Source organism: Oryctolagus cuniculus, chromosome 12, assembly GCF_964237555.1.
Source record: "Oryctolagus cuniculus chromosome 12, mOryCun1.1, whole genome shotgun sequence".
Classification (NCBI taxonomy): Eukaryota; Metazoa; Chordata; class Mammalia; order Lagomorpha; family Leporidae; genus Oryctolagus; species Oryctolagus cuniculus.
Window position 1 is genome coordinate 15,975,705 of NC_091443.1, and position 12,827 is coordinate 15,988,531.

The 12,827-nt window shown below is 41.1% G+C and overlaps 1 protein-coding gene across 1 annotated transcript in view; it reads left to right on the top strand.

The window, feature by feature from the left end:
• GABRG3 (gamma-aminobutyric acid type A receptor subunit gamma3) overlaps positions 1-12,827 on the top strand; it is a 666,707-nt gene that overhangs the window by 70,185 nt on the left and 583,695 nt on the right. The window lies entirely within an intron of this gene.

The following is a 12,827-nucleotide window of genomic DNA, read 5'->3' on the forward strand; positions in this document are numbered from 1 at the left end:
GCAGAAGAAAAACCATATGATTATCTCAATAGATGCCGAGAAAGCATTTGATAAAATACAACACCCGTTCATGATGAAAACTCTAAGCAAACTGGGTTTGGAAGGAACATTCCTCAATACAATCAAAGCAATCTATGAAAAACCCACAGCCAACATCCTATTGAATGGGGAAAAGTTGGAAGCATTTCCACTGAGATCTGGAACCAGACAGGGATGCCCACTCTCACCACTGCTATTCAATATAGTTCTGGAGGTTCTAGCCAGAGCTATTAGGCAAGAAAAAGAAATTAAAGGGATACAAATTGGGAAGGAAGAGCTCAAACTATCCCTCTTTGCAGATGACATGATTCTTTATTTAGAGGACCCAAAGAACTCTACTAAGAGACTATTGGAACTCATAGAAGAGTTTGGCAAAGTAGCAGGGTATAAAATCAATGCACAAAAATCAACAGCCTTTGTATACACAGACAATGCCATGGCTGAGGAAGAACTTCTAAGATCAATCCCATTCACAATAGCTACAAAAACAATCAAATACCTTGGAATAAACTTAACCAAAGACGTTAAAGATCTCTACGATGAAAATTACAAAACCTTAAAGAAAGAAATAGAAGAGGATACCAAGAAATGGAAAAATCTTCCATGCTCATGGATTGGAAGAATCAATATCATCAAAATGTCCATTCTCCCAAAAGCAATTTACAGATTCAATGCAATACCAATCAAGATACCGAAGACCTTCTTCTCAGATCTGGAAAAAATGGTGCTGAAATTTATATGGAGGCACAAGAGACCTCGAATAGCTAAAGCAATCTTGTACAACAAAAACAAAGCCGGAGGCATCACAATACCAGATTTCAGGACATACTACAGGGCAGTTGTAATTAAAACAGCATGGTACTGGTACAGAAACAGATGGATAGACCAATGGAACAGAATTGAAACACCAGAAATCAACCCAAACATCTACAGCCAACTTATATTTGATCAAGGATCTAAAACTAATTCCTGGAGCAAGGACAGTCTATTCAATAAATGGTGCTGGGAAAATTGGATTTCCACGTGCAGAATCATGAAGCAAGACCCCTACCTTACACCTTACACAAAAATCCACTCCACATGGATTAAAGACCTAAATCTACGACCTGACACCATCAAGTTACTAGAGAACATTGGAGAAACCCTTCAAGATATTGGCACAGGCAAAGAATTTCTGGAAAAGACCCGGGAGGCACAGGCAGTCAAAGCCAAAATCAACTATTGGGATTGCATCAAATTGAGAAGTTTCTGTACTGCAAAAGAAACAGTGAGGAGAGTGAAAAGACAACCGACAGAATGGGAAAAAATATTTGCAAACTATGCAACAGACAAAGGGTTAATAACCAGAATCTACAAAGAGATCAAGAAACTCCACAAAAACAAAACCAACAACCCACTTAAGAGATGGGCCAAGGACCTCAATAGACATTTTTCAAAAGAGGAAATCCAAATGGCCAACAGGCACATGAAAAAATGTTCAAGGTCATTAGCAATCAGGGAAATGCAAATCAAAACCACAATGAGGTTTCACCTCACCCCGGTTAGAATGGCTCACATGCAGAAATCTACCAACAACAGATGCTGGCGAGGATGTGGGGAAAAAGGGACACTAACCCACTGTTGGTGGGAATGCAAACTGGTCAAGCCACTATGGAAGTCAGTCTGGAGATTCCTCAGAAACCTGAAGATAACCCTACCGTTCGACCCAGCCATCCCACTCCTTGGAATTTACCCAAAGGAATTTAAATTGGCAAACAAAAAAGAGGTCTGCACCCTAATGTTTATTGCAGCTCAATTCACAATAGCTAAGACCTGGAACCAACCTAAATGCCCATCAACGATAGACTGGATAAAGAAATTATGGGATATGTACTCTTTAGAATACTATACCGCAGTAAGAAACAACGAAATCCAGTCATTTGCAACAAAATGGAGGAATCTGGAACACATCATGCTGAGTGAAATAAGCCAGTCCCAAAGGGACAAATACCATATGTTCTCCCTGATCGGTGACGACTGACTGAACACCAAGAGGGAAACCTGTTGGAGTGAGGTGGACACTATGGGAAATGGTGGCTTGATCAGCATAGCCCTGACTGTTAATGAACAACTAAATACATTATCCCTCTTAGTAGTTTTTTTTATCTGTTCTACTTAATATGACTGGTTTAATTCTGTAATTGATGCACAGTTATTCTTAAGTGTTGAAAATTAACTGAAATGTGATCCCTGTTGAACATGGTGGTGGGAATGGGAGAGGGAAGAGATGTATAATTTGGGACATGCTCAGGCTGACTTGCCCCAAGTGGTGGAGTTGGAAGCATACCAGGGGATTCCAATTCAATCCCATCGAGGTGGCATGTACCAATGCCATCTCACTGTTCCAGGTGATCAGTTTCAGTTCACAGTTGGTCATGGTGAAGGGACTGGGAGTCAAAGGGAGCACATAGACAAGTCTAGTACCTGCTAATGCTAACAGATGGAGTAAATAAAGGGGAGAGTGATCCAACATGGGAAGTGAGATACTCAGCAGACTCATAGAATGGCAGATGTCCTAAATAGCACTCTGGCCTCAGAATCAGCCCTAAAGGCATTCGGAGCTGGCTGAAAAGCTCATGAGAGTATTTCAGGCATGGAAAGCCAAGACACTCTGGCAAAAGATCTCTGCGAGTGAGATCCCAGTGGAAAGAACAGGTCATCAAAGAAGGAGGTACCCTTCTCTGAAGGGAGGAGAGAACCTCCACTTTGACTATGACCTTGTCTAAACAAGATAAGAGTCGGAGAACTCAGAGGGCTTCCATAGCCTTGGAAACTCATGACTGGAGCATAGGGAGATTACTGATGCCATAGACAGGAGTGTCAATTGGTAAAGTCAACAACAGGAGTCACTGTGCACTTACTCCTCATGTAGGATCTCTATCCTTAATGTGCTGTACATTGAGATTTAATGCTATAACGAGTACTCAAACAATATATTTCACTTTGTGTTTCTATGGGGGTGCAAACTGTTGAAATCCTTACTTAATGCATACTAAACTGATCCTCTGTTAAAAAAAAAAAAAAGAAAAGAAATTATCAATTCCCAACTTGACTCTCACTGGGATTAAACATGACAATAGGTCTGCTCTGATTTCATCATCATTTTAAAAAATCATCTATTATTTTTCACTTTATGTTTCTGTGTGGGAGCAAACTGTTGAAATCCATACTTAATGTATACTAAGCTGATCTTCTGTATATTAAGATAATCGAAAATGAATCTTGATGTGAATGGAAGGGGAGAGGGAGTGGGAAAGGGGAGGGTTGTGGGTGGGAGGGACGGTATGGGGGGAAAGCCATTGTAATCCATAAGTCGTACTTTGGAAATTTATATGCATTAAATAAAAGTTTAAAAAAAAAAAAAAAAAAAAAAAAGAAGTTCTTATTCAGCCATGGCATTGTTTGTGTACACAAAGGCTATTATTTTTTGTGTGCTGATTTTTATAACCTGCTACTTTACCAAACTCTTCTATGAGTTCCAATAGTCTCTTGTTGGAGTCTTTTGGATCCCTTAGATATAGAATCATGTCATTTGCAATTAGGGATATTTTGACTTCCTCTTTCCCACTCTGAATCACTTTCTTTTTCTTGTCTGATGGCTGTGGCTAAAACTACCAGGACTGTATTGAATAGTAATGATGACAGTGGGCATCCTTGTCTGGTTCTGAATCTCAGTGGGAACGCTGCAAACTTTTCCCCAATCAATAGGATGCTGACTGTGGGTTTGTCATCAATTGCCTTTATTGTGTTGAGGAATGTTCTTTCTATACCCAGTTTGCTTAGAGTATTCATCATGAAAGGGTTTTGTATTTTGTCAAATGCTGTCTCTGTGTCTATTCAGATAATCATATGGTTTTTTTTTTTTTTTTTTTTTTGGACAGGCAGAGTGGACAGTGAGAGAGAGAGAGACAGAGAGAAAGGTCTTCCTTTGCCGTTGGTTCACCCTCCAATGGCCGCCACGGCCTGCGCGCTGCGGCCGGCGCACCTCGCTGATCCGATGGCAGGAGCCAGGAGCCAGGTGCTTTTCCTGGTCTCCCATGGGGTGCAGGGCCCAAGCACCTGGGCCATCCTCTGCTGCACTCCCTGGCCACAGCAGAGGGCTGGCCTGGAAGAGGGGCAACCGGGACAGAATCCGGCGCCCCGACCGGGACTAGAACCCGGTGTGCTGGCGCCGCTAGGTGGAGGATTAGCCTAGTGAGCCGCGGCGCCGGCCAATCATATGGTTTTGTTCTTCAGTTTGTTAATGTGATATATCTCATTGATTGATTTGTGAATGTTAAACCATCCCTGCATAACAGGGATTATAAATCCCACTTGGTCTGGGTGAATGATCTTTCTGATGTGTTGTTGGAGTTGATTAGCCAGAATTTTGTTGAGGATTTTTGTGTCTATGTTCATCAGGGAAACTGGTCTGTAGTTCTCTTTCTCCTCTTTCTCTGTTGCATCTTTTCCGGGTGTAGGATTTAAGGTGATGCTGGCTTCATAGAAAGAATTTGGGAGGATTCTCTTCCTTTCAGTTATTTTGAATAGTGTGAGGAGAATTGGAATTGTTTCTTCTTTAAATGCCTGATAGAATTCAGCAGTGAGGTTGTCTGATCCTGGGCTATTCTTTGTTGGGAGAGTCTTTATTACTGATTCAATTTCCATCTTGGTTATGGGTCTGTTTAGATTTTCTATGTCTTCATGGCTCCATTTAGGTAGGTTGTATGTGTCCATTTCTTCTAGGTTTCCCAAAGAACATACAGTTCTTTATAGTAATTTTGATTATTCTTTTTATTTATGTGGAGTCTGTTGTTACACTTCCTTTTCCATATCTAATTTTGGTGATTTGGGTCTTCTCTTTCCTTTTTTTGGTTAGTTGGGCCAGTGGTTTCAATTTTTATTATTTTTTCAAAAAACCAGCTCTTACTTTTGCCTTTTTTGTATTTTTTTTGGTTTTGGTTTCAATTTTATTGATTTCTTCAATAATTTTAATTATTTATTTTCTCCTACTTGTTTTGGGTTTGTTTTGCTCTTGTTTTTCTAGATCCTTGAGGTACATTGATAGGTCATTTATTTTGTGCCTTTCCAATTTCTTGATGTAGGCACCAACTGCCATAAACTTTCCTCTTAACTTTGCTTTTTCTGTATCCCATACATTTTGGTATGTCGTATTGTTGTCTTCATTTGTTTTGCTGAGATTTTTAAATTTTTTCTATGATATGTTCATTTAGGAGTGTGTTGTTCAGTCTCTATGTATTTATGTACTGGAGATTCCTGAGTTGCTGATTTCTACCTTCATTGCATTATGGTCCAAGAAGATGCATGGCATCATTTGATTTTTTTGAATTTGCTGAGACTTGCATTATTTCCTAGCATGTGGTTGATCTAGAGAAAGTTCCATGTACTGGTGAGAAGAATGTGTATTCTGTGCTTGTATGGCAGAAGTCTCTGTAGATATCTGCTAGGTATATTCGGTCAGTGGTGTTGATTATCTTTGTTGTTTCCTTGTTGATTTTCTGTCTGGTTGATCTGTCCATTGCTGAAAGTGGCATATTGAAGTCTCCCATTACTATTGTATTTGAATCTTTGTCTCCCTTTAGGTCCTTTAACATTTCTTTTAAATAGCCAGATGCCCTGTAATTAGATGTATATACATTTATAATAATCAGAACTTCCTATTGAGGTAATCTTTTAATCATTGTATAGTGTCCTTCTTTGTCTCTTTTAATATTTTTGTGTTAAAGTCTATTTTGTCTGATACTAGAATGTCACACCAGCTTTTTTTTATTTTGGTTTCTGTTAGCATAGATTATCATTTTCCATTGTTTCACTTTCAGTTTGTGTGCATCTTTGTTGGTAAGATGTGTTTCTTATAGTCAGAGAATAGATTTTTTTTTAAAATCCATTTAACCAATCTCTGTCTTTTAACTGGGAAATTGAAACCATTTACATTCAGGGTGACTATTGTTAAGTACTGACTTTGCCCTGCCATGTTCCCATAAATAGTCCTGTTTTTGTATTTTGTATTTCCTTTATATTTTTGCTGGAACATTTTCTGCATTTGTAATCTTTTGTAGTGATGTTCCTGTTTCTGTGTGTAGCACATCCTTGAATATATTTTTAGGGCTGGGTAAGTTGTAACAAATTCTTTCAATTTCTGTTTGTTGTGAAATATCCTTATTTCTCCTTCATTCATAAATGAAAGCTTTGCAGGGTACAGTGTTCTGAGTTGACAGGTTTTTTTTTCTCTAGGACTTGGAATATATCTCACCATTCTCTTCTTGCCTATAGAGTTTCTATTAAGAAGTCTTCAGTTTGTCTAATTGGATTTCCTCTGAATGTTATTTGGTGTTTCTCTTGTGCACATTTTAAGATCTTTTCTTTATGTTTCTTTTCTTAAAGATTTTATTTATTTATTTGAGAGGCAGAGTTACAGACAGCGAGAGGAAGAGACAGAGAGAAAGGTCTTCCTTCCATTGGTTTACTCCTCAGATGGCCAAAATGGCTGGAGCTGTGCTGATCCGAAGCCAGGAGCCAGGAGATTCTTCCAGGTCTCCCATATGGGTGGGTGCAGGGGCCCAAGCACTTGGGCAATCTTGTACTGCTTTCCTGGGCCATAGCAAAGAGCTGGATTGGAAGAGTAGCAGCTGGGATTAGAACCGGCACCTACATGGGATGCCAGTACCAGAGGTGGAGGATTAACCTACTGTTCCATGGCTCCAGCCCCTTCTTTATGTTTTACTGTGGAGAGTTTTACTACAATGTTTCCATGCCTTCCTGAATTCCTAGGATCTGTATGTTGGATCATTTGATAGAATCTTGTAGATCTCCAACCATGTTTCTTAATTTTCTAATTTCTTCTTTTTTTTCAACTTTTATTTAGTAAATATAAATTTCCAAAGTGCAGTTTATGGATTACAATGACTTTCCCCCCCATAACTTCCCTCCCACTCGCACCCCTCCCATCTCCCGCTCCCTCTCCCATTCCATTCACATCAAGATTCATTTTCAATTATCTTTATATACAGAAGATCGATTTAGTGTATATTAAGTAAAGATTTCATCAGTTGGCACCCACACAGAAACACAAAGTGTAAAATACTGTTTCAGTACTAGTTATAGCATTACTTCACATTGGACAACACATTAATTTCTTCTTATTTATTTGGTCTGACTATAGTATTTGCAGAAATTTTTCTTCTAATTCTGATATTCTTTCTTCTGTCTCACCTATTCTGTTGTTAAGGCTTTCCACTGCATTTTTCTTTGATATATTGAATTCTTCATTTCTAGTATTTCATTCTGACTTCTCTTTAATATCTCAGTTTCTTGGGAGCACTTCTCATTTAGATCATCAATTTGCTTTTTTTTTTTTTTAATTTGACATATAGAGTTAGACAGTGAAAGAGAGAGAGACAGAGAGAAAGGTCTTCCTTCCATTGGTTCACCCGCCAAATGGCCACTACGGCCAGAACTATGCTGATCCTAAGCCAGGAGCTGGGTGCTTCCTCCTGGTCTCCCACACAGGTGCAGGTGCCCAAGCACTTGGGCCATCCTCTACTGCCTTCCCAGGCCACAGCAGAGAGCTGTAGTGGAAGAGGAGCAGCTGGGACTGGAACCCGGTGCCCATATGGGATGCCGGCACTGCAGGCAGAGGATTGGCCAAATGAGCCACGGTGCCGCCCCATCAATTTGCTTTTGATTGCTTCTAAGTAATCTGATGATTAATTTTCAGAATTCCATTTCTGGCATATCCTCGATCTCTTCTTCTTCACCTTCTTGAAGATTTGTAGTGGTCCTTTAGGGGGCTCATAGTGTCTTCCTTGTTCTTATTTAGATTTTTCCTTTGTTTTTTGACATTTGTGTATTTTTTTTTTTTTTTTTGGTCTGGTTGCTTTTCTCTTCAAGTTGTGCCTTTGTGCTTATGGTAGGATTTCCTTCTGCTATGAGTTGCTATGTGTCTGCGCATCGCAAGTGGAAGCAGAGAGCCCACTTCTCAATCTTGATGGGGGCGGGTATGAGCTCTGGTGCACTAAGCCCCCCTACTGGGGCCCAGTTTGCTTCTCACTGGTGCATGAAATGAGCTCAAGTTTTTGATATTCAGGACTTCTCCTCGTTGCACAGCTTGTGTGGTAAGGAGGAAATTACTCTGAAATGTTATGGTACTCATTCCTGGGGGGTAGGATGTAGTGAGGTAGCCCTTGCAATTGATGGCCATGTGCCCATGAGGCAAATGAGGTAACCCCCTGCTTACATTTGAAAATGTAGACAATCAATATGGCTTCTTTCAGTTGGCTGCAGGTCCGGTTGGGGGGAGCAGGGAGATGTAGATGGATAGGGGTGTGCCCGACCTGTCTGTTCCCCTGTGCTATACCTTCTCTTTCTTCCCACGTGGATCTTCAAACGCAGTTTGCCAAGCTCCCCCCACCACTGCTATCTGCAGCTCCATGGACTCTGGATTTCCCATCTAACCTTGTCTGCTGAGGGGTGGAGCCAGTCTCCCCGTTCCAAGCCTCCACTCTACCTCCACTGCTTCCTTTTCTTATTTGCTCCTTCAGTGTGGACCTGCTCAGTCTCTGTTGGACTCCTGGGCTTCTCTGTGCAAATTTCCCATCCTATCTCCAGCTTATATCCTTTCTCCTTTTTAACTATCTCTCTTGCCCCACATGATTTGGATTTTCCTGTTGCTATACCGCCATTTGGGCTCCCCTTCCAGCCCAATGCTAGTATCCCTTTAGTGAAACCTTCCTCAGGCTGAATCATTGATTAGGTGAACTGGCTGGCATTTAGTTTCCCTACAACCAGAACCATGTTTTTTCCTTTGTTACTTTGATGGAAATATCTGTTTCTCCATTATGTTAGGAATATGCAGTTGTTAGCAAGGTTAATGGAAGGCCATCTTTTTAGACTGGCACCCACAGGAGATTGCACTAGAGCAGACCAGACCATAAAGGAGTCACTCATATGCCCTGCAATCAAAGTGGACTCTGAAGTGAACTCAGAAACCAGCTCTCTAAAAACAGGATATTGACAGCCACCAATCAGAAGGAGCCCTGTTGACATGAGCTGGCTTGATTATGGGAGTCCCCTCTGTTTTAACCCTGAAAGGAAAATAACTTTGAAATGACCAGTCTACTTATTTTTTTTCCTGTTTCTTCCTATAAAGTTAACTTGCATTGCTTATCTCATGAGAACATTCATTCTATTTTTTTAGAATGATGTGTTACCTGATTCTAGAATCATAAACAAAGCATAATTTTGTCTTTAAAATTGTTGCGATTTTGTCTTTTGACAATATGGATTAGTTACCCATAACTGCATGACTGTCCCACACTTAGTAGCTTAAAACGACACAGATTTCTTACCAGCAGTTAATGTAGTCTGGGATCTGGGAAGGTTTGGCTACCTCCTTGCTGCAGGATCTCTCACAGGCTACAGACAAAGCTGAACCTGTAGTCCTCTCAAGGCTGGACTAGAGGAAAAGCCATTTGCAGTCACACATATAGCTGCAGATGTAGGTCAGTTCCTTACTGGTCTTGTCTGATCTTTCTTAGTTCCTGCTACCTGGTCTTCCCCATAGGGCAGGTGATTTCATCAGAGGGATGGAAGAAAGGAGAGGAGAGGAGAAAGAGACAAGCTTTTGTAATCTAATCTCAGAAATGACATCACATCACTTTGGCCATGCTGTGTTCATTAGGAGCCTGTCATTAGACCCTGTCACAAGAGAGGGGAGAATATACTTAATGGCTCGATACCATGAGGGGAGAGATTTGGGAGTTGCTTTAGAAATTGAAGACCACACATTTGGTCATACCAGCCTATCTTCCAGGAGCAAAACCAGACTGGGTCTCTGAAATCAAGTAGGTAAAGTCCAGAAGTTACAGTAGTCATTAATGCACAGAACTGCCAAAATAGATTATTATAGAAGCCTGCAATGAATTATTTGCAGAAATGGAATGAAAACTCTGAAGCGATGTTATAAAGGAGTTTGAGCTAGACCAGAGCTTATTGGGGTGTTCTTTGAGGGATTATCAGCACAGAGGTGAGGAAGTGGGCTGCGCATGCTGAACAGGAGGGAATGGCAAGTTCATAGGCCTTGTGCTAGCTGTTGCATGGCATACCTGAGGAATGCAAATGAGAGTGAACTACCTCACTACTCTGATCAGGAAAACAAACTGCAGCGAGTCAGTTTCTTAGTCTCTGTCATTATTTTGTATCTAACAGTGTCTGTACATCCATTGTCTCTTTCTGGAGTGCACCTATCGTCTACTGCAAGATAAACTATCTAGAAAAAATGAAATGATATATGCTTTGGCAACAATCAATTTAAACAGCTATTGGCTAGAGCACAAAACCATAAATCTACTGATATCAAGGGATGTCAGCAATTTTCCTGCTCCGCTTTATCAACAGTGGAGATGCATGCAGCTAAGGAGAAAGAGAACTAGAATCTACTGAGTTCCCAATGTATACTAAATAATTTACACATATTATCTCAGCTAGTCCTTACAAATCCCATGTTGTCAGAATTCCCCATGCCGTTCAGGAGCCAGGGAACCAGCTACAGTGAGACAGTGGTCCAGACTGTATCCTGGTCTCTCGGTTCCGGAGGCAGCACACACTCTGCAGGGTGGCTTCTCTTTGCAGCAGAACTGAGCACACCAGTGGGTTACTTAGTTCTGTGTGCACAGACACTGGTTAGCTTTGGAGCACAGTGGCAATCTCTTCACTTGTAGGGACACTAATTTTGTTTGCTGTGCCAAAGACTATGGGAAAAAGGACAGATGTGAGAACAGTAGAAAGTTCCAGGTTTAGAAGGAAGCACTGTGAGAACATGCTGGGGAGCAGGAAGGAATGCCCTTGGGGCCTTATATACTTCTTAAAATTATTTCTACTTAGTGTTTCTCTGTTTATGCCTCTATTCTTGAGCAATGTGAAAACAGCCATGGAACTACTTTTCATTGCATTTTAAACCTTTGTGCCCACTGCGTGGTCAGTCTCCAGCAATTACATCATCTTTAGGTCCACACACTGTGATTTGCAGCTCTGCGTTGTAGAGGAAAGCTGATCTTTCATGCTTATTTTGTATCTTGATATATTGAGTACAAATTCTTCGTACTCCCATTTTGAAGTCATAGTATATTAATATTTCATTGTTTTTGGATATGCAGGGTATGTTTTCTGGGGGTCTAAAAATAGTCATATCCCTTTAAATTATGAGTCCAGGGTGGGCAGTTGGCATAGGAGTAAGGCACCCACGTCCCACATTGGAGTACCTGGGTTTACCAGCCGACTCTGGTTTCTAATTCCAGCTTCTTTCTAATGTGGACCCTGGGAAGCAGCAGTGATGGGTCAAGTGATTGAGTTCCTGCCCATGTGAGTCACCTGGATTGAATTCCCAGCTCCCAACATTGGCTTCAGTCTTTGTGGGCATTTGAGCAGACACTGTCTCTGTTTCTCTCTCTCTCTCTCAATTAAAACTTATAGCAAAATATCACTTCAGAGCCGGCGCCGTGGCTCAATAGGCTAATCCTCCTCCTTGCGGCGCTGGCACACCAGGTTCTAGTCCCGGTCAGGGCACCGGATTCTGTCCCGGTTGCCCCTCTTCCAGGCCAGCTCTCTGCTGTGGCCCAGGAGGGCAGTGGAGGATGGCCCAAGTGCTTGGGCCCTGCACCCCATGGGAGACCAGGATAAGTACCTGGCTCCTGCCTTCGGATAGGCGCGGTGCGCTGGCCGCGGCGGCCATTGGAGGGTGAACCAACGGCAAAGGAAGACCTTTCTCTCTGTCTCTCTCTCTCTCTCACTGTCCACTCTGCCTGTCAAAAAAAAAAAAAAATCACTTCAGGTCTGGAGTGCAGGAGAACTCCTGTCTCCTCTCATTGTCTTCCAGCTTTCTGCTTTGCAAATTAGAACACAATGAAGCACATTTGCAGCTCTCAGTCTTGGAGTAATTTGATGCTTTTGGACAAAGTAATATTCAAGTGGATGTGTTATGGCTATACTTCCTTCTTGTTTTATATATTTTATTATTTATCTAAAGTCTTTCTTTAGTGACTTTTTCGTAGTACTGTGAGACAGTGAAAGATGACATAAGATAATGTCTGCAGTGGAACCATATGGTATCAGTTGCTTACTCAGCTAGCTGTTGCATGATTTTTCATGCTCGTTTCCTCTGCACAACTAAACCTCCACACATTCATTTTAAACCGAACATATTGGGTGCCTTTAGGACACTGTTCTGTGAAGGAACATTCTGGCCAAGTGTTCTTATATTATGGGAGACTTTCCAGCCTCATGGTTGTCACATTCTGGTGTTACTGAAGAATGAAAAGTCCAAGGGTGCACTTATGCCTAATTTGGAAAGGATACATATCACTCTGCAGGGCTCATAATTATCTCTAGCAGGGCCGAAGACTAGGCCCAGAGCCTTCATTACTGTAATTCCTGGACATTGACTGTCAGTTTGATTGAAAAGATGTACCCATGGCATGGCTGAAAGGGAACAGAGGGTCATGTCATAATTAATTTCAAAAATCAGATATGTGCTCATGACTCTCGCTTTTGCATGTGAGAAACTTCAGCTGAGAGATGAGGGCAAATCCCTTCATGTCATCATTCTGCTTACTAGATGATAAGCTGTTAAATACTTTACACATATTTGGCAATGCAAAGCTTTAGGTTTTCTTATGTATACAATTTTTTAAAATATTTATTTATTTATTTGAAAGTCAGAGTTATACAGAGAGGAGAGTCAGAGAGAAAGAGAA